At 41.8% G+C, this 21,269-nt stretch overlaps 1 pseudogene; it reads right to left on the reverse strand.

The window, feature by feature from the left end:
* Nucleotides 1-20,064: 20,064 nt before the first annotated feature.
* LOC120877841 lies at nt 20,065-21,053 on the reverse strand (annotated as a pseudogene).
* Nucleotides 21,054-21,269: the final 216 nt, after the last annotated feature.

Below are 21,269 nucleotides of genomic sequence, written 5' to 3' on the forward strand. Positions count from 1 at the left end.
TCCTCAGTTGGGAAATAAAAGAGACTGAAAGAAAATGTGACCTGGGAGGTGGGGGTGGGGCTGGGGGTGTGGTGAATGGCTCAGCCACAGAATGGAAAGCATCAAAAGTCCCTACCCTTCTTAGACTGCTTCTCTCTCCACCAGCCAGTACAGCTTTGTTAGGTACAGAGGTAGAAAAAGGCATTAATACTAACGTGGAGTTAGGCAGTGTATGTTTGCGTGTGTTCAGTAGCTCAGTCGTGTCTGACTTTTTCAACCCCATGGACTGTAGCCCGCCAGGCTCCTCTGTCCATGGAATTCTCCAGGCAAGAATACTGGAGTGGGTTGCCATTTTCCTACTTCAGGGGATCTTCCGGACCCAGGAATGGAACCCCGTCTCTTGCGTCTCCTGCACTGGCAGGCAGATTCTTTACTACTGGGAAGCCTGGAGTTAAGGAGAGACATAAATTTCCCGTAAGGCAGAACCACAATGCCAGTGGAATTAGCTTTGACCGAGAACAGAGCAAGAACTAAGGAAGACCTAACACTGCTGCTGCTGCCAAGTCGCTCAGTCGTGTCCGACTCTGTGCGACCCCATAGACTGCCTCCCACCAGGCTCCCCCGTCCCTGGGATTCTCCAGGCAAGAACACTGGAGTGGGTTGCCTTTCCTTCTCCAATGCAGGAAAGTGAAAAGTGAGAGTGAGGTCGCTCAGGCGTGTCCGACTCTTCTCGACCTCATGGGCTGCAGCCCACCAGGCTCCTCCGTCCGTGGGATTTTGCAGGCAAGAGTACTGGAGTGGGGGGCCATTGCCTTCTCCAAGACCTAACACTGGAAAGTGGAAATTAGCTAAGTCCTGAAGTTCAACTCAAGTGAAATTCTTGCTTTTAGAAGTGGTACCATGAAAGGGTGATGAATAGAAATTCAGTTTATTCAAAGGACAAAAGTATGATTGTTAAGGAAGGAGTCAAAATTTAGGATGCTCCAATGAGAAACATGCAAAGAAAAAAGAATATCATCTTACCCTGATGTTTTACTTAGGAGCCCCTGCTATTGGCAGTCGCCCTTCAAGGGGCTGGCAGCCTTTTGTCCTGTGTTTGTGTATTTGTTTTAGTTTCTGCAGATGCCTCTGAATTTTTTGTTAGAAGTAAAGTCACTCTCCCTGCCAAGAGAAATTAGCAATTCTTTTACTGTGGCATAAGCACAAGCTGTACCGTGGACACACAAGAAGCACTCCCCGGTTCCCCCCAGACCCAGCTGGATCTGCGCTTTGGGAAGGTGCTGTGTCATGAGACCAGGGCTTTGTGGGGCCCGTGCAGGCACGTGAGGTCCTGGGTTCAGACGGGCTCTGCCTTTGGTTTAATAGTCTGGATGCCGTCTGGAAATTCTTTCTTTCTGCATTCTTTTCTGGCTGTGCAGGCTCCTCATTGCTGTGCGGGCTTCCCTCTAGTTGTGGGGAGCAGGGGACACTCCCCAGCCTCCGTGCTCATGCTTCTCATTGCCGTGGCTTCTCTTGTTGCGGAGCACTGGCTCCAGGATGTGCAGGCGTCAGTGGCTGCAGCTCAGGGGCTCAGCTGCCGGGGCACGTGGGCTGAGTTGCCCCGCAGCAGGTGGAATTTTTCCAGACCAGGGATGGAGCCCATATCCCCTGCACTGCCAAGGCAGATTCTTAACCACTGGACCACCAGGGAAACACTGCCTTGAACTTCTTAATTTGTTTCAGTGGGAGGCAGCAGAGGAGCCCTGGGTGTGGAGTAAGAGCGCTGAGATCTCTGTAGTTCCGGGTCTCCTCTCACTTAGTAGGTAACCTTGGGCAGGTGTCTGAGAATCCCAGCTCCTGTTTCTCAGTTTCTACATCTGTGCATTGACACAAGTATTAACCGCTTTAGTAGTAGTCTCAGTCATTCAGCTGTGCCCTACTCTTTGCAACCCCATGGACTATAGCCCACCAGGCTCCTCTGTTCATGGAATTCTCCAGAATACTGGAGTGGCTAGCCATTTCCTTCTCCAGGGAATCTTCCAGACCCAGGGCTCAAACCCTGGTCTCCTCCATTGCAGGCAGATTCTTTATTGTCCTAGCCACCAGAGAAGGCTAATAGCTACCACGCTTCTTTTCAAAGATGGTTGTAAGGGTGCAATGGACTTTTCTTAAGTTCTGTTTGTGAGTGTATGTTGGGTCACTAAGTCATATCCGACTAATCCAACCATCCCATCCTCTGCTGGCCCCCTCTGCTTTTGCCCTCAATCTTTCCCAGCTTCATGGTCTTTTCCGATGAGTCAGCTCTTCGCATCAGATGGCCAAAGTATTGGAGCTTCAGCATCAGTCCTTCCAATGAATATTCTGGGTTGATTTCCTTTAGGATCAACTGGTTTGATCTCCATGTTATCCAAGGGACTCTCAAGAGTCTTCTCCAGCACCACAATTTGAAAGCATCCATTCCTCGGCACTCAGCCTTCTTTATGGTCCAACTCTCACATCTATCTGTACATGACTACTGGAAAAACTATAGCCTTGACTATATGGATCTTTGTCGACACAGTGATGTCGCTGTTTTTTTTAATATGCTGTCTAGGTTTGCCATAGTTTTCCTTCCAAGGAGCAAGCATCTTTTAATTTCATAGTTGCAGTCAGTGTCTTCAGTTATTTTGGAGCCCAAGAAAATCTGTCACTACTTCCACTTTTCCCCCTTCTATTTGCCATGAAGTGATGGGACCAGATACCACAATCCTAGTTTTTTAAATATTGAGTTTTAAGCCAGCTCTTTTCACTCTCCTCTTTTACCCTCATTAAGAGGCTCTGTAGTTCCTCTCACTTTCTGCCATGAGAGTGGTATCATCTGCGTATCTGAGATTGTTGACATTTGTCTTGGTAATCTTGTTTCCAGCTTGTTTCCAGATTCATCCAGCCCAGCATTTCACATGGTGTACTCTGCATAGAAGTTAAATAAACAGGATAACAATATACAGCCTTGACCTACTCCTTTCCCAATTTTGAACCAGTCTGTTGTTCCATATCTAACTGTTGCTTCCTGATCCACGTACAGGTTTCTCAGGAAGGTAATGTGGTCTGGTATTCCATCTCTTTAAGAATTGTCCACAGTTTGTTGTGATCCACACAATCAAAGATGTTAGTGTAGTCAGTGAAGCAGATGTTTTTTCTGGAATTCCTTTGCTTTTTCTATGATCCAAAGAATGTTGTCAATTTGATCTCTGTTTCTTCTACCTTTTCTAAACCTAGGTAGTACATTTAGAAGTTCTCAGTTCATGTGGCCTAACTAGAAGGACTTTGATCATAACTTTGCTAGCATGTAAAATGAGTGCAGTTGTACAGCAGTTTGAACATTCTTTGGCATTGTCCTTCTTTGGGATTGGAATGAAAATTGACCATTCCCAGTCCTGTGGCCACCACTGAGTTTTCCAGGTTTGCTGACATATTAAGTGCAGAACTTTTAACGGCATCATCTTTTAGAATTTTAAATAGCTCAGCTGGAATTCCATCACCTCCACTAGCTTTGTTTGTAGTAATGCTTCATAAAGCCTACTTGACTCCACACTCTAGGATGTCTGGCTCTAGATGAGTGACCAAACCTAGTATTGGAGCTGAGGGTGAAAAATGTGACGCAAGGTAGCATGTTGTATATCAGAATCTTCTTTTGTAGATGCTTGTCCAGAAAGAAATGGTAGTGCGGTCCATGATGATATTTGAATTTAGACAATGAGTATCGTGCATGTTCAGTCACTTCAGTCACGTCCAACTCTTTGCGACCCCACAGCCCCCCAAGTCCCTCTGTCCATGGGAGTTTCCCAGCAAGAATGTTGGAGTGGGTAGCCATTTCCTATTCCAGGGGCTCTTCCTGACCCAGAGATTGAACCCGTGTCTTCTGCATTGCGGGTGAATTCTTTACCGTGAGCCATGAGGGAAGCCGAAATGAGTATGACCCTATTCAAAAGGCATTACAGGGACTTCCCCGCTGGTCCAGTGGTTAAGAATCCACCTTGCAGGGAACATGGGTTTGATCCCTGGTCTGGGAAGATTCCACTTGCCATTGGGCAACGAAGCCCGTGTGCCACAACCACTGAGCTCATGTGCCTACAGCCTGTGCTCTGCAAGAAGAGATGCCACCACTAGAAGCCTGTGGACCACAAGCAGAGAAGAGCCCCGCTCACCACAGCTAGGGAGAGCCCACGTGCAGCAGCGGAGACCCAGTGCAGCCGTAAATAAATAAACAGCATTTTATTTTATTTATTTATTTTTTTTAAATTATTTATTTATTTATTTATTTTTAATTTTTACTTTACAATTCTGTATTGGTTTTGGCATAGATTGACATGAATCCACCACAGGTGTACATGCGTTCCCAAACCTGGACCCCCCTCCCACCCCCCTCCCCACAACATCTCTCTGGGTCATCCCCGCACGTCAGCCCCAAGCGTGTCATATCCTGCATCAGACATAGACTGGCATTTCAATTCTTATAAACAGCATTTTAAAAATGACCTCAAAACAAAGCAAGAAAACCCAAAATGCATTACAAGTTTAAAGAAACACAGTATCACGCTCAAGCTTTTTCTCGTTAAACTAGCCGTCTTAAATAAGACAAAGTAATTGAGCCAAGAGTTATGAGATCCATCTCTCCCCTTTTACTATGATTTTTAGGGGGGAATACAGGAATGAGAAACTAATTAACTCAGGGAAGGGCCCAGTGGAAAGCTGATGCTGCTATTATGGACAGGAGTTTGAGTGGGTGGAGGAGGCACTATAAAAGATTCAGTTGTTGGTGCTCATTACACATTCGGAATGTATTTAATACCACTGTACACTTAAACGTGATTTAGAGAGTAAATTTTATGTTGTGTGTATTTTATCTCAATAAAAATTTTTTCAAGAAAAGATAAACAAGTGGTGGGCTGGGTTTGGCTGGGTTGGATTTTGTGGATCACTGCCCTGATGGATCATCATGGGTGCATCCATGCTTAGAAGACCCCTGGTCTACAAAACTGTGTGTTTGCACAGCTCTCCAATAATATGACCTAAGGTAAACTGGGTGGGGGAAAAGACCCAGCCCTTAACCAGTTTAGAGCTACCACACTGTTCTTCCATCATGTTAGGATAAAGATATAACCCTTACCATTTAGTTCAAGGATAAGAAAAAATGGACGATGGCACAGTGCAAGAAAAGGTATTACTATTTATTCAGTTACAAACCATGGAGAAGGGAATGGCAACCCCCTCCAGTATTCGTGCCTGGAGAATTCCATGGACAGAGGAGTCTGGCAGGCTACAGTCCATGGGTCATAGAGTTGGACACGACTGAACAACTGACATCATAAACCATGTCCATTTGAAAAGGACACGAATGAGCTAGAGCTGTGAGGCCAGGGGAGGTGGCTAGGGGACTGAGTGCTGATGTCATCTCTAGCTTTAAAAAATTTTGTCCACAAGCAATCAGTTCAGTTCAGTTCAGTTCAGTCACTCAGTCGTGTCCGACTCTTTGCGACCCCATGAATCGCAGCACGCCAGGTCTCCCTGTCCATCATTAACTCCCGGAGTTCACTCAAACTCATGTCCATCGAGTCGGTGTTGCCATGCAGCCATCTCATCCTCTGTCGTCCCCTTCTCCTGCCCCCAATCCCTCCCAGGATCAGGGTCTTTTCCAATGAGGCAACTCTTCACATGAGGTGGCCACAAGCAATAGGCAGACTTATTTTCCTCTTTTTGAAATGCCTAAGGTTAAAGATATTTAATTCAATTGGACCTATAGGTTGGATGGAGAAAATTAATTATAGGCTGATAGTATTTTTTATATCCATCCAAAAAAGTGATTCTGTAGGAGAAAATATGAAAATCTGCTTTGAAAATTGTAGACAGAACCATGGACTAATGGTATTAATATGGAGCTGACTAATATCTAATGCTAAATATACTTACATATATCACTTTGTTAATGTAATTCATTACAAATGAAAAACTTTCAAAAAACAACTGAATCTTCAGGTTTGAGGTTCCATGTTTTGCTTTGCCAAAGTGAGCCCTTCTCAGCCCTTTCATTACTGATTGTATTTTATATCTGATATAAAACTAATGAGCAACTATTTGTAAAAGTTATCACCTAACACTATTGATTTGCTTTCCTATTCAATTTGCACCTCCTGCTTCTGTATTTGATGAAGAAATTCTTATTTTAAAGCCAAACATTTATTTAGCCCTGTGTCTATGTGCAGTTGCTTTTATTTGGAACTTCTTAATCAAAAACTAAATATGGGTTTGGTTTCAATATTTGCTTTGAATATTAGTTTATGAGTACAGAAATAAATACATGATATATATTTCCTAATATATTTGTGCATATTTACTTTAGATCAGCATCAAATATGCAGCTTGATATAAGGAAAATAAGGGTGACATTAGGAAATCGTTGTGACAATACTGATTTTGATAAGCCAAATGTTATGTAGGGTCTTAGGTTCCCCAAAGTATTCACATTTCTCAGAAGTAAGATCTCCCTGAATTGTGTCATGTCCAGTGTAAAGGACGATCAGGTAGGTGTGCAAAGCCCAGCCTGAGCCATGCTTTCCACTTGCTGCCACCCGCCCCGTCTCTTTTCCTAGGCACTCATTTTATGTTTCTTTCACAGTGGGCTTTGTTCTCGTTTAAAGCTCAATAAATCTGTAACACTATCCAGTAACAGTGCTCAAAGGGTCACCTCATTCAGAGATATTTCACAGTTAACACTTCTAAAGGTTGGAAACTCTTAAATGCCTCAACATTAATCTTCCATAGTGATATTTTAGGAATTATACATGTTTGTGGTGAGACTCTTTGAAGCCTGAGTTCCTCCTGTAAGCTCTCAAATCACACCACAAAAGCCTACTCCATTTCAGTGCATTTTAGAATAAAGTCTTATAAAAGCATATGAAAATTCACTGAGACTTCTTTGTGATAATTTTTTTTTTATTTCTTCTTATTTTTAGTTGAGGGATAATTACAATACTGGGTTGGTCTCTGCCACACACCATCATGGCTCAGTCGTAGTTATGTAGACATATGTCCCCCACCTCTAGAGCACCCTTCTCGCCTCCCTCCCCATCCCACCCCTCTCGATTGCCACAGAGCCCTGGTTTGAGTTCCTTGATATGAAAAAAGCATTTTATGAAAAGACAATTTGAAGATCACTTTGTGAATGCTGTTTCACAAAGTACTTTGTGATGTAAATTGTCTTTGTTGAAGAGTGGCACTGGGTGGCCTGGATAATTATCTTAAAGTGAAAGCCCATCTGGGGGCTTCCCAGGTGGCTCAGTGGTAAAGAATCCACCTGCTAATGCAGGAAGCACAGGAGACGTGGGTTCCATCCCTGGGTTGGGAAGATTCCCCTGGAGGAGGAAACAGCTACCTACTCCAGTATTCTTGCCTGGAAAATTACATCGACAGAGGACCTTGACAGGCTACAGTCCATGGTGTTGCAGAGTCTGACATGACTCAGCACACACTCACGAAGGACTATATAGACAAAGTTCTTTATTGCCTTTAAATTTGATTGACCTGGCTATTGCTGTATTTTTGTGGAACAATTGTGACATCTAGTGGTGATTCTCAGTAATTCTAAGGAATGGTTTCATGTGTTTTCATTTGAGAGCTTGCTATATAAACAACACTATAACAAATATCCTTATTGGACACCCTTTTACATACTTAATTATATGGGATAGAGACCAAGGAGCAAAGCTAGTAGTGGTGGTGGTTTAGTCTCTAAGTCGTGTCTGACTCTTTGTGACCCCACGGACTGTAGCCTGCCAGGCTCCTCAGTCCTTGGGATGCTCTAAGCAAGAATACTGGAGTGGGGTGCCATTTCCTTCTCCAGAGGATCTTCCTGACCCAGGGATTGAACCCAGGTCTCTTGCATTGCAGGCAGATTCTTTACCAGCTGAGCTATGAGGGAAGCCTAGTGGAGGTGATGAAATTCCAGTTGAGTTATTTAAAATCCTAAAAGATGGAGCTGTTAAAGTGCTGCACTCAATATGCCAGCAAATGTGGAAAACTCAGCAGTGGCCACAGGACTGGAAAAGGTCATTTTTCATTCCAATCCTAAAGAAGGGCAATACCAAAGAAGGTTCAAACTGCCATATAGTTGTGATCACCTCACATGCTAACTAAGTTATGCTCAAAATCCTTCAAGCTAGGCTTTGACAATACATGAACCGAGAACTTCAGATGTACAGGCTGGGTTAAGGAAAAGCAGAGGAACCAGAGATCAAATTGCCAACATTCATTAGATCATGGAGAAAGCAAAGGAGTTCCAGGAAAACATCTACTTGTGCTTCACTGACTATGCTAAAACCTTTGACTGTGTGGATGACAACAAACTGTGGAAATTTATTAGAGATGAGAATACCAGACCACCTTACTTGTCTCCCGAGAAACCTGTGCGTGGATCAAGAAGCCACAGTTGGAACCGTATCTGGAACAACAGACTAATTCCAAATAGGGAAAGGAGTATGTCAAGGCTGTATATTGTCATTCTGCTTCTCTAACTTATATACAGAGTACATCATGCAAAATGCCAGGCTGGATGACTCACAAGCTGTAGTCAAGACTGCCAGGAGAAATATCAATCACCTCAGATACGCAGATGATACCACTCTAAGGTCAGAAAGTAAAGAGCCTCCAGATGAGGGTGAAAGAGGAGACAGAAAAAGCTGGCTTAAAACTCAACATTCATAAAACTAAGGTCATGGCATCTGGTTCGATCACTTCATGGCAAATAGGAGAAAAAGCAGAAGCAGTGACAGATTTTATTTTCTTGGGCTCCAAAATCACCAACGATGCTGACTGCAACCATGAAAGTGAAAGATGCTTGCTCCTTGGAAGAAAAGCTGTAACAACTAGACAATATATTTAAAACCAGAGACATCACTTTGCCAACAGAGGTCCATATAGTCAAAGTTATGGTTTTGTAGTAGTCACATATGGATGTGAGAGTTGGACCATAAAGAAGGCTGAGTGCCAAAGAGTGGATGCTTTTGAACTCTGGTGTTGCAGAAGACTCTTAGAGTCCCTTGAACTGCAAGACCATCAAACCAGTCAATTCTAAAGGAAATCAACCCTAAATACACACTGCAAGGTCTGCTGCTGAGACTGAAACTCCAATACATTGGCTACCTGATAGGAGGGGTCAGCTGATTGAAAAAGACCCTGATGCTGGGAAAGATTGAGGGCAAGCGGAGAAGTGGGTGACAGAGGATGAGATGGTTGGATGGTATCACTGACTCAATGGACATGAATTTGAGCAAACTCTGGGAGATAGTGAAGGACAGGGAAACCTGGTATGCTACAGTCCATGGGGTCACAAAGAGTTAGACATCACTTAGAGACAAATTATAAAAACAAAACTGAGGAATGGAATTCCTGAGTGAAAAGATGTATTTAGAATGTTGGTATTGTCAATTCACCCTCCAAAGAAGATTGCACCAGTTTATACTTCTGCAACTGCAAGTACAGAGTTCTTCACATCTAACCAATGATGACACTTACCAAATGCATTTATCTTTATTTGATTTTCATTTCTTTATGAATGGGTATTTCACCTTTTCATGGATGTTTTTCCTTTTTCTTTCCTTTGTTTTTATTTTGTTTGGCCAGTTGTTTTTCTTTATCCCTGAAGTGCCAACACACTCGAAGGAAATTAGTCATTTATCTATAATTTGCACTGAAAATATCTTTCTCAGTTTGTCATTTATTATTTATACCTACTGATTTTTGTTTGTTTTTTTGTTTGATTGTTTTTGTTTGTTTCACTTTGCAAAAGTTTGAGATTTATGTAGTCAGGGATATCAGATTTTTCCTTTATAATTTTTATTTTATGTCATATTTCAAAAGGCTGTCTCCCAGGGGATAAAAATTAAAAGTTATATATCTTTATTTATGTAACATAATCAGGTAAGTCATTTATAGTGTTTTAGTTTTGGTTTTGGGGGGTTTGTTTTGCATTTACTTTTTAATCTATTTGGTATTCTAGTAAAATAGGTAACTTTGTTTTCCCCTAACAATGTAAAGGAGGTTGGTAAATGGAACCATAGCTCTTAAGAAGATTGAGGTAGGTATCCATACTGATGAGAAAAGATGTCAAAAATATGTAAAAGGTAGAATAATATTGTAGTATGATTCTTTTTTATGTAGAAAAATTATTTCCCTGCAGAGGCACAGAAAATATCTGAAAGGGTGTGTACACACATGCACACGCGTGCATACACTGAACTATTGCAGTGGGCACGTCTAGGGGCCCATGAGACGCCGGCAGGATAAGCGGGAGTTTACTTTTGTCTCCATTCGGCTCTCTACTATTTGAATGTATTACCAGGAACTTGTATTATGTATGTTACAAAAATTATTTTAAAGTAATAGTTAATAATATGGGAAGATATTTAGGATCTGTAGTTACCTGAAAAAGCAAGTTATAAACAATAAGTAAAATATGATCCCATTTTAGAAAACAGAAGACTGTCTGTGTAAAGAGAAAAGACTGCATGGATATACACCAAAATGTTAACAATGATCTCAGAGTTGATCTCAGATCTGGGTCATGTTTATTGTTTTCTTTTGTACTAACCTCTATTTCCCAAATACTTTACAGTGGACACACATTTCATTGTGATTATAAAAAGTAAATATATATATATATATACATATATATATATATATACACACACACACACATATATATACTGCTGCTGCTGCTGCTAAGTCGCTTCAGTCGTGCCCGACTCTCTACGACCCCATAGATAGATGGCAGCCCACCAGCCTTCCCTGTCCGTGGGATTCTCCAGGCAAGAGCACTGGAGTGGGTTGTCATTTCCTTCTCCAATGCATGAAAGTGAAAAGTGAAAGTGAAGTCATATATATACTAGAATTGATGAATTCTTGTAAGATACATTAACTGTAGTTTCACATAGTTTATGGTTTACTTGGACTTCCCTAGTGGCGATAGTGGTAAAGAACCCACCTGCCAGTGCAAGAGATGCAGGTTTGATCCCTGGGTCGGGAAGATCCCCGGGAGGAGGAAATGGCAACCCACTCCAGTATTCTTGCCTGGAGAATCCCATGGACAGAGGAGCCTGCCGGGCTGCAGTCCACGGGGTCATAAAACGCCTGACGCAGCTGCGTGACTGCGCACACAGAGCACGCTTTACTTACCTAAAGCCTTAGCACTGTCCGCTCTTTCTTCCCCACTCCAGTAACCTAGTTTATCATTAAGATGTTTGATTTGACATTTGATCAGACATTTCTTATAAAATAAGATGATATGCTCTTTGATACTTTTAAAGGGAGAAGTTTCTGGTTCATGGAGCCAGAAGATAATTGAATACAAAAATATCTGACATGAAGGTTATTTCTTCCACCAAATTTCAGTCATGCAAGACTGCTTAATCCTAGGGTTTCTCCTCCACACTTGACTGATTTCATCTATATTTTATGTGGAGTAAGTAGCAAATACTTTTGACGTTCTTCGAATTCTTTTAAAATTATTTATATAATTTACTCAGTCTCGTTCCAGAAAGGATTTAAAGTCCTTACTAAAAAAAATACACAAGTTTTAAAAATAAGTGAAGTGTAACCAGAGAAAGGAAAATGTAAAATAAGTGGGTGGAGAAATCAAGATAAAACAGGACAGAAGGAAAGAGAAAATGAAATCACAAGATGAAATCTATCCCTTAAGAGCGATTTTTCTTTTGAGGGTGATTTGACTCTTCTAAGTAGCTCCCTCACCCTAAAAGAAAGAGATCAGAGTTGGGGAGGCTCAAACTGTTCTGAGATTGAGGCCAAAGGGAAATGAGTCAGTGCATCAGGTTGATATGGGACGGTGACAGTGGCCACGGCGCCTACTCAGGCTTCCTGTGGGTCAGAAACCAGGCTAAGCTCTGTAACTCTTTTTTTTTTAATTGATGTGTTGGTTTGTGCCATCCATCAATACGAATCAGCCACAGGTAAACACATGTCCCCTCCCTCTTGAACCTCCTTCCCATCTCCCACCCCATCCCACCCCTCTAGGTTATCACAGAGCACCAGGCTGAGCTCCCTGTGCTATACAGCACTTCCCATTAGCTTTCTCTTTTACACACGGTTATGCGTATATTTCGATGCTACTCTCTCAGTCTGTCCCTTAGGGGTATATGCCCAGTAGTGGGATTGCTGGGTCGTGGGCAGTTTTATTTCCAGTTTTAAAAGAAATGTCTGCACTGTTCTCCATAGTGGCTCAATCAATTTACATTCCCAGCAACAGTGCAAGAGGCTTCCTTTTTCTCCGCACCCTTTCCAGCATTCATTGTTTTTAGATTTTTTGATGATGGTCGTTCTCACTGTTGTGAGTTGATACCTCACTGTAGTTTTGGTTTACATTTCTCTAATAGAAAGCGATGTTGAGAATTTTTTCATGTGCTTATTAGCCATCTGGATGTGTTCTTTGGAAAAATGTCTGTTTAGGTCTTCTGCCCATTTTTCGATTGGGTGGTTTGATTTTCTAATGTTAAGCTCCATGAGCGGCTTGTATATTTTGGAGATTAATCTTTTGTCAGTTGCTTCATTTGCAGTTATTTTCTCCCATTCTGAAGGTTGTCTTTTCATCTAGTTTATGGTTTCCTTAGCTGTGTAAAAGCTTTTAAGTTTAATTAGGTCCCACTTGTTTATTTTTGTTTTTATTTCCATTACTCGGTGGGTCATAGAGGATCTTGCTGTGATTTATGACAAAAGTGTTCTGCCTATGTTTTTTTTTTTCCTAAGAGTTCTATAGTTTGTGGTCTTATGTTTAGATCTTTCATCCGTTTCAAGTTTTATCTTTGTATATGATGTTAGGCATGTTCTAATTTGATTCTTTTACACGTAGCTGTCCCATTTTCCCAGCACCACTTATTGAAGAGACTATCTTTTTCTCCATTGTATAGTCTTGCTTCTTTTGTCGAAGGTAAGATGTCCATAGGTGTGTGGGTTTATCTCTGGGCTTTCTATCTTCTTCCATTGTCCTGTATTCCTGTTTTTGTGCCAGTACCATACTGTCTTGATGACTGTAGCTTTGTAATATTGTCTGAAGTCAGGAAGGTTGATTCCTCCAGCTCCATTCTGCAAGCCATGGTTCTGCTTCATCTTTACAATAAAACCATTCTTAGTGGGGGACTTTTATTTCCTATTTACCATGTTTCTTCTCCACTCCCCAGGTCACTTTGGGAGTGACTTGTTGGGCTACGTAATCTTCTCCTATGTAACTCCTTCCTCCTCAGGATGAATTTGGGAGAGTTGGTGATTTAAGATAAGGGAAAGGAGCTGCAACTTATTCCCTGGGGAGGCTGTGCTCCAGCCTAGGGGATTCTCAGTCCCTCTGTACACACTCAGAACCCTGCCCCTGTACTTCTGGGGTTCTGATGTGTTCCCCAATTCAGCTTTATTTGTAATGTACCCGACACTACACAATTCTTTATCTGAAGTTCCTGGGACCTGGTGGGTTTCAAATTTGAGAAATTTTTAGACTTCAGAAAGGTTATATGTCTTACTTACAGGTTCTGGGACAACTCCCCATTGTCAAACACTTTGTTATTTATGCAATAATAGGTATGAATGTTCATGCAAAGTTGGATAAATTAAGACTATGTCTCATTAAATCAGACCAGATTTTATTGTCAAATGAGTTCAAAGATGTTGGATTTTGCTGCCAAATGAATTACAAAAACTTTTTTGGATTCTGAATTGTAGATAAAGGATTGTTTGGCTGTATTTTGATCTCCAACTGGTTGGTTTGATCTCTCTTCTCAGTTGGTTCCTGGTTTGGAGAATAGAGAAATGTAGAGGTAGATAAGGGCTTCCCACCTACCATTCAGTTCAGTCACTCAGTCATGTCCAACTCTTTGCGACCCCATGGATTGCAGCATGCCAGGCCTCCCTGTCCATCACCAGCTCCCAGAGTTCACTCAGACTCATGTCCATCAAGTCAGTGATGCCATCCAGCCATCTCATCCTCTGTTGTCCCCTTCTCCTCCTGCCCCCAATCAGAGTCTTTTTCCAATGAGTCAACTCTTCACATGAGGTGGCCAAAGTACTGGAATTTCAGCTTTAGCATCATTCCTTCCAAAGAACACCCAGGACTGATCTCCTTTAGAATGGACTGGTTGGATCTCCTTGCAGTCCAAGGGACTCTCAAGAGTCTTCTCCAATACCACAGTTCAAAAGCATCAATTCTTCAGCGCTCAGCTTTCTTCACAGTCCAACTCTCACATCCATACATGACCACAGGAAAAACCATAGCCTTGACTAGATGGCCCTTAGTCGGCAAAGTAATCTCTCTGCTTTTTAATATGCTGTCTAGGTTGGTCATCACTTTCCTTCCAAGGAGTAAGCGTCTTTTAATTCATGGCTGCAATCACCATTTGCAGTGATTTTGGAGCCCCCCAAAAATAAAGTCTGACACTGTTTCCACTGTTTCCCCATCTATTTCCCATGAAGTGATGGAAACAGATTCTATGATCTTAGTTTTCTGAATGTTGAACTTTAAGCCAACTTTTTCACTCTCCTCTTTCACTTTCATCAAGAGGCTCTTTAGTTCCTCTTCACTTTCTGCCATAAGAGTGGTGTCATCATCTGCATATCTGAAGTTGTTGATATTTCTCCTGGCAATCTTGATTCCAGCTTGTACTTCTTCCGGCCCAGCATTTCTCATGATGTACTCTGCATATACGGAGAAGGTGATGGCACCCCACTCCAGTACTCTTGCCTGGAAAATCCCATGGACAGAGGAGCCTGGTAGGCTGCAGTCCATGGGGTCGCGAAGAGTTGGACACAACTAGCGACTTCACTTTTACTTTTCACTTTCATGCATTGGAGAAGGAAATGGCAACCCACTCCAGTGTTCTTGCCTGGAGAATCCCAGGGATGGTGGAGCCTGGTGGGCTACCGTCTGTGGGGTCACACAGAGTCGGACACAACTGAAGTGACTCAGCAGCAGCATTCTGCATATAAGTTAAATAAGCAGGGTGACAATATACAGCCTTGATGTACTCCTTTTCCTATTTGGAACCAGTCTGTTGTTCCATGTCCAGTTCTAACTGTTGCTTCCTGACCTGCATACAGGTTTCTCAAGAGGCAGGTCAGGTGGTCTGGTATTCCCATCTCTTTCAGAATTTTCCACAGTTTAGTGTGATCCACACAGTCAAAGGCTTTGGCATAGTCAATAAAGCAGAAATAGATGTTTTTCTGGAATTCTCTTGCTTTTTTGATGATCCAGCAGATGTTGACAATTTGATCTTTGGTTCCTCTGCCTTTTCTAAAACCAGCTTGAACATCTGGAAGTTCACAGTTCACGTATTGCTAAAGCCTGGCTTGGGGAATTTTGAGTGTTACTTTACTAGCGTGTTAGATGAGTGCAATTGTGTGGTAGTCTGAGCATTCTTTGACATTGCCTTTCTTTGGGATTGGAATGAAAACTGGCCTTTTCCAGTCCTGTAGCCACTGTTGAGTTTTCCAAATTTGCTGGCATATTGAGTGCAGCACTTTCACAGCATTATCTTTCAGGATTTGAAACAGCTCAACTGGAATTCCATCACCTCCATTAGCTTTATTTGTGGTGATGCTTTTAAGGCCCACTTGGCTTCACATTCCAGGATGTCTGGCTCTAGGTGAGTGATCCACCATCGTGATTATCTTGGTCATGAAGATCTTTTTTGTACAGTTCTTCTGTGTATTCTTGCCACCTCTTCTTAATATCTTCTGCTTCTGTTAGGTCCATACCATTTCTGTCCTTTATTGAGCCCATCTTTGCATGAAATTTTCCCTTGGTATCTCTAATTATCTTGAAGAGATCTCTAGTCTTTCCCATTCTGTTGTTTTCCTCTATTTCTTTGCATTGATCACTGAGGAAGGCTTTCTTATCTCTCCTTGTTATTCTTTGGAACTCTGCATTCAGATGGGGATATCTTTCCTTTTCCCAGGTACCGTTAGTGATAAAGAACCCACCTGCCAATGCAGGAGACATGAGACACAGGTTCAATCCCTGGGTTGGGAAGATCCCCTGGAGGAGGGCATGGTAAACCACTCCTGTATTCTTGCCTAGAGAATCCCATCGGTAGAGGAAACTGGCAGGCTATGGTCCATAGGATCGCAAAGAGTCAGATATGACTGAACCGTTCACTGGCCTTATAACTTTGTGTTTATAATTTTATATTCTTTCTTTTAAAGAGATCCCTAAAAAATAAAAGCTTTAGACCCCATAAAACCTAGGGCCACTTCTGGGGAGAGTTATGATTCCCTTCTCCAAAACCCAATAGCCTAAAGTTAGGTACCATCATCATCCTCATTTTACTTAGGAAGGGACTGAGGCAAAGAGGTTAATAAGTTGGCATCAATTATAAGTGGCAGAGTCTGGAGTCAAACTCAGTCAATGGAGCTAATGAGTCTGTGCTTTTAACCACTGACTTTCTACATCTGTGGATAAAAATAAAAAATAGTTGACAGTCTCTTTTCAGTTAAAGTAAATCCTGGAGGAGAGCCCTTACCCCACAAAAATAACCTAAGGCGTCTTAATTTCTACCAAACAGCTCAGCATGATAAGAGAAGAAGGAAATTCTTCAAATAATGTCCTCTAGTAAAGTAGGAGGAAAAAGCACTAAAATTAACATCTCTGTACATGTTCTTCTAAAGAGAATCCTTGGGATTAAATTCTGTTCATGCATGATTATTCCCCTGATATTGCGCCTTTGATATTAGGCAGAGTTTATTCTCCCCCCCCCCAAAGTGATTGTCTTTGCACTCCCCTGACATCTTAACTACACTTGGCTTTTTATAACGTTCAGCCTGAAAATCAGTGAAAATCATGTACGTAGGATCCCCTGTCATTTCTACAACAGTGGACAGTGTCACGCGTGCATCACTCCACTTACTGCGCACAACAAGCCTGTGAGAAGGGGAAGCAGGGAATACCCACATGTTACAAATGAAGAGACTGAGGACAGGAGAAAGGAGCTTCTCCGAAGTCACCCAGTAGTGGCACAACTGGCCCCCAGACTCAGGACATTTCCCTCCCTCGTCCAGGGCCACTAAAACCATGTCTGTTTCATAAAAGCTGGAGGGATCATTTTCTCCACTAGGGGAACTGTAGGAGGTTGTTTTTCTAAAGCATCAGCTCTGGTCATGTAGGTTCCAACTTATTGCATGGTTCATCTCTGGCTAACTTGTTGGCCAAGTGCCTAACAAAAACAAAACTGTTCACTCATTCAGACCAATTCTTATTTCACACTCAGATCCTCCACTTGGTATGAGAGAACAATAAAAAAATCTTTTTGTGCCATTGCTTACAATTACAATGGCATTTAAAAGCATTTTTATGAAATATAAGTAGTTATAGAAAATAATGATGATCCCTTGAAGAAAACAGTGATATTCACCACACAGCTATAACACACATGATCATTTTACCATATGTTTGCTTCAGATTTTTTTTAAGTAATAAAGTCCCAGTGAATATTTCTCCAATTCCGTTCTTTACTTGCACCTACCAGAAGTAACCAGCAACCTAAAATTTTTATATTAACCCATAAATGTTTATATAGTACTTTAGCATGTAAATTTTTAATGGTAGTTTTGTACTTATATAAAAATATAAATTTATCAAATTTATATGAATATCTATCTTGCATCTACCATGCTGAACTTTGTTTTTTACATTCAATGTTGTTTCTGAAATTATGTTGATATTTAAAGCTAACAGATTTATATCTTTAGCTTTTATGATATTGTAGATTGAAACTTTGTTTCAATTACATTTTCCAGTTGGTTTTGACTAGCATATGAGAACATTGATTTGAAATCAAGAAAACTTTTTGAACTCATTAATTCTCATAACTTATAGATTCTCTTGGATTTTCTATGTGAGCAATCATCTGAAAATAAGAAGAGGCAAGCATTTTTAGAAGGATCATATTTCTCAGTGTGACCTGTTGTTTTACAGAACAGCAAGCTAAAGCTGAAACTCTAATGCTTTGGCCACCTCATGTGAAGAGTTGACTCATTGGAAAAGACCCTGATGCTGGGAGGGATTGGAGGCAGGAGGAGAAGGGAACGACAGAGGATGAGATGGCTGGATGGCATCACTGACTCGATGGACATGAGTCTGAGTGAACTCCGGGAGTTGGTGATGGACAGGGAGGCCTCAGGTCAGTTCAGTTCAGTTGCTCAGTTGTGTCCGACTCTTTGCGACCCCATGAATCGCAGCACGCCAGGCCTCCCTGTCCATCACCAACTCCCGGAGTTCACTCAGACTCACGTCCATCGAGTCCGCGATGCCATCCAGCCATCTCATCCTCTGTCGTCCCCTTCTCCTCCTGCCCCCAATCCCTCCCAGCATCAGGGTCTTTTCCAATGAGTCAACTCTCTGCATGAGGTGGCCAAAGTACTGGAGTTTCAGCTTTAGCATCATTCCCTCCAAAGAAATCCCAGGGCTAATCTCCTTCAGAATGGACTGGTTGGATGTCGTTGCAGTCCAAGGGACTCTCAAGAGTCTTCTCCAACACCACAGTTCAAAAGCATCAATTCTTTGGCACTCACACATCCATACATGACTACTGGAAAAACCATAGCCTTGACTAGACAGACCTTAGTCGGCAAAGTAATATCTTTGCTTTTGAATATGCTATCTAGGTTGGTCATAACTTTTCTTCCAAGGAGTAAGCGTCTTTTAATTTCATGGCTGCAGTCACCATCTGCAGTGATTTTGGAGCCCCCCAAAATAAAGTCTGACACTGTTTCCACTGTTTCCCCATCTATTTCCCATGAAGTGATGGGACCGGATGCCATGATCTTCATTTTCTGAATGTTGAGCTTTAAGGCAACTTTTTCACTCTCCTCTCTCACTTTCATCAAGAGGCTTTTTAGTTCCTCTTCACTTTCTGCCATAAGGGTGGTGTCATCTGAATATCTGAGGTTATTGATATTTCTTCTGGCAATCTTGATTCCAGCTTGTGTTTCTTCCAGTCCAGCGTTTCTCATGATGTACTCTGCATAGAAGTTAAATAAGCAGGGTGACAATATACAGCCTTGACATACTCCTTTTCCTATTTGGAACCAGTCTATTGTTCCATGTCCAGTTCTAACTATTGTTTCCTGACCTGCATACAGATTTCTCAAGAGGCAGATCAGGTGGTCTGGTATTCCCATCTCTTTCAGAATTTTCCACAATTTATTGTGATCCACACAGTCAAAGGCTTTGGCATAGTCAATAAAGCAGAAATAGATGTTCTTCTGGAACTCTCTTGCTTTTCCATGATACAGCGGATGTTGACAATTTGATCTCTGGTTCCTCTGCCTTTTCTAAAACCAGCTTGAACATCTGGAAGTTCATGGTTCACATATTGCTGAAGCCTGGCTTGGAGAATTTTGAGCATTACTTTGCTAGCATGTGAGATGAGTGCAACTGTGTGGTAGTTTGAGGATTCTTTGGCATTGCCTTTCTTTGGGATTGGAATGAAAACTGACCTTTTCCAGTCCTGTGGCTACTGTTGAGTTTTCCAAATTTGCTGGCATATTGAGTGCAGCACTTTCACAGCATCATCTTTCAGGATTTGAAATAGCTCAACAGGAATTCCATCACCTCCACTAGCTTTGTTTGTAGTGATGCTTTCTAAGGCCCACTTGACTTCACATTCCAGGATGTCTGGCTCAAGATGAGTGATCACACCATCGTGATTATCCGGGTCATGAAGATCTTTTTTGTACAGTTCTTCTGTGTATTCTTGCCACCTCTTCTTAATATCTTCTGCTTCTGTGAGGTCCATACCATTTCTGTCCTTTATTGAGCCCATCTTTGCATGAAATGTTCCCTTGGTATCTCTAATTTTCTTGAAGAGATCTCTAGTCTTTCCCATTCTATTGTTTTCCTCTATTTCTTTGCATTGATAGCTGAAGAAGGCTTTCTTATCTCTTCTTGCTGTTCTTTGGAACTCTGCATTCAGATGCTTATATCTTTCCTTTTCTCCTTTGCTTTTTGCTTCTCTTCTTTTCATTGCTGTTTGTAAGGCCTCCCCAGACAGCCATTTTGCTTTTTTGCATTTCTTTTTTTTTTTATACTGTCATTTTAAATCTTTAATCAGATTCCATTCATGATTATCAGTCATATTACATGCCATGATTAGCTTTCTATAAACAATTTTGCCTTCTGTGTACAAATTGGTATCAATGAAAACAAAAGTAAAACCATATACTAGGCAAAGAATTTTATTTATCTTTGTCTCAAACTTTATTCTTAGGCTTCTTCAGCTTCATTAGCTGCAAAGAATGAATTGTATATAAGCAAAACCTGAAAAGAGCTGCAGTGTCCAGGGGCTTAGGCTTAAAAATATTAGAGATCTAGATTTTATCAGATCCATAAACAAAATTTTAAAAAGCAGTCATAATATAAAATAGCAGCTCCCAGTAACTTCTTCAAGATTTATCTTCTTCAGAAGTTAACTCAGTTCAGTTTGCTTCACTCTTGGAAGCCTCATCAAAATTCTCCACAAGATCTGGAACTTCATCATCCTCCTCCTCTCCAGTGGCAAGTGGTGCTTTTCCATCCACAGATTGGGCAGAGCTTCAGCCAGTCTCCTTAAACTGGTGAGACTGTCAGCACCAAGCTGGTTTAAGATGCTGGGGAGCATTTCTGTCAGTTGCTTTGTCTCAGCATGGCCCGTAATGGTGAAAGTGTTTGCTGCCAGAGATGCCCGAACTTTAGGGTTGTTAAAGTGGATCACTGTTCCTTGATTTGTGAACATATTCACCTCTTCAATACCAGAGATATTGTTTACCCCTAACTTCTTTAAAGTGAACTGAAGTTTTTTGTCATCTGCTGTGACTGTTCTATGAACCACCTTCTTCTTTCTGCGAGCAGTTCCTTTCCCACCAATGCGCACTTGTGCCTGCAGTTTGGCAAGTTTCTCCTGGTTCATGATAGTTTCTTTCATCTTGTTGGAGCAGAAATGGGGCCTCGCGGGGGACTAGGGTTGGCGCTCAGGTGGTCTCGGGCAGACCAGCTGAGGTTAGGCGCACACACGCGGGGACGCAAGATGGCAGCTAGAGGCTTTTTTGCATTTCTTTTCCTTGCGGATGATCTTGATCCCTGTCTCCTGTACAATGTCATGAACCTCAGTCTGTAGTTCATCAGGCACTCTATCTATCAGATCTAGGCCCTTAAATCTATTTCTCACTTCCACTGTACAATCATAAGGGATTTGATTTAGGTCATACCTGAACGGTCTAGAGGTTTTCCCTACTTTCTTCAATTTAAGTCT

The sequence above is a fragment of the Oryx dammah genome, unplaced genomic scaffold (assembly GCF_014754425.2).
Source record: "Oryx dammah isolate SB20612 unplaced genomic scaffold, SCBI_Odam_1.1 HiC_scaffold_18, whole genome shotgun sequence".
In the NCBI taxonomy this organism is placed as follows: Eukaryota; Metazoa; Chordata; class Mammalia; order Artiodactyla; family Bovidae; genus Oryx; species Oryx dammah.